This window comes from Otolemur garnettii, unplaced genomic scaffold, assembly GCF_000181295.1.
Source record: "Otolemur garnettii isolate 467f Iridium unplaced genomic scaffold, OtoGar3 scaffold00013, whole genome shotgun sequence".
In the NCBI taxonomy this organism is placed as follows: Eukaryota; Metazoa; Chordata; class Mammalia; order Primates; family Galagidae; genus Otolemur; species Otolemur garnettii.
The window spans coordinates 9905860-9907597 of NW_003852408.1; the positions used below are offsets into that span (position 1 = coordinate 9905860).

Sequence of the window (1738 nt, forward strand, 5' to 3'; positions counted from 1 at the left end):
CCCCCCCCCGGCTCATGAAATTCCAACAGCTTGAGAGTTCAACACACTTTAAAACTCTTCGTAGATGCTTAAAATGTACCTTGATGGTACCACATATTTTCGAATAGAGCTTTGTCTCTGAAAGGACAGAGAGGTCAAAATAGACTGGTTTCTGGCCGATCTACAGTCATCAGTTTCACCATGTCCCAGACTCAGTTTCTTTGCAAGTAGAGTCTTACAAATGCCACGATCAACTTTCCATCTTTTGGCTCAGGATTAACTGCCTTACTCACATAAGCACCTTTTAGTGATTCTCTAATGGCAATACAATACTTTTTTCCAAAAAAGAATTATATAAGGCAACATCCTCATAATTAATCCATGATACAAAATTATGAGGGGCTATATTTGGGTAATTCCAGGAACAGGTCTTGTGCAAATTGCTCTAAATAATCTGGGCTACAAAAAAAATTCCATCTAGATGTCAATTACTCCAAGATCCGCCTGTCACCCCCTTTTAAAAATAACTTTAGTTTCTAGAGCAGTTTTAGGTTCACAGCAATATTAAGTGGAAAGGACAGGGTTTCCGTGTTGCACGCCCTTTTTCACATCTTAGGCTGGTTTGGATTGCTTCCCCTTACAGTTCCCAAATACAGAAACTTAAATGACTTGGTAACATGTACTGCTAGATCTTTGAGTATTATTGTCATGATGATAATAAATATTTCATGTGTTTATAACTACTTAGAGTAGCTGGTAAAGTCTTTTTTTTTAATAACAAATCGGCATTTATCAGTGTTTTTCCTTTAATAACAGAATAACTAAGGCCCTAGAAGTATGGAACTCCATGAATTTGCCAGTCATCCTGCACAAAGGCCATGCTAATCTCTGTGTCGTTCCAATTTTAGTATATGTGCTGCCAAAGAAACACTGGGAAAGTCTTCAAAATTGGATTTTTGCTTACATCAATCTAGTTAACTGTTAGTTAAGCACAGTTCACTCCAACTTGTTGTCTGTCCTCCCCGTTCCTTGGCATCTCTGTTTAAATGACCTCTTACAGGTAGGTGCCAGACTCTTTGCCTGCTAGTATTTCACACTCCATCCCTCCCTGGTCTCTGAACTCCCGGCTCTCTGCACCCTGCCAAGCCTGACAGCACTTCTGGGTTCCTCAGACCTGTCCTTTTGAAGAATTTTCACTTTTCTGTGAAAATCAGCCAGGAGCTCACATAGATAACGTTTGTTCTAAATCTAGCTTATGGTAGGGTGTTAGTTGTGTAAACAGAATTAATGTTAAAACAATGTTCACTTCAAAACGCATGAATTACTGAGGAATGGACTAAGACATTGTGGTCCATGCACGCCATGAAAATACTTTTCAGCCATATTAAAAAAAAATTCATGATTTCTGGGCAGTGCCTGTGGCTCAAAGGAGTAGAGCACCAGCCCCATATGCCAGAGGTGGAGGGTTCAAACCCAGCCCTGGCCCTCCCCCCACCAAAAAATCATAATTTCACATCTTTTGTACTATCCTGGATGAAGTTGAAACACATTCTTCTTAGTAAAGTATCACAAGAACGGATAAGCAAATGTCCAATGTACTCAATATGCATATGAAGCCAGTAGATGGGCCGATGTAGGCCCAAATAGGAGAAAAACTCACTTCAATGCAAGTTGGGGGGAGAAGTTCCCAGGGAGCAGGAGGAAGTTGGGTGGCTCTCACTGAATGGGCACGGGGTGGGGGTTGGCACACCTTTTACGT

General features: G+C 40.9%; 1 pseudogene; it reads right to left on the reverse strand.

The window, feature by feature from the left end:
- Positions 1-810: 810 nt before the first annotated feature.
- Positions 811-910, reverse strand: LOC111723653 (annotated as a pseudogene).
- Between the last annotated feature and the right edge of the window lie 828 nt (positions 911-1738).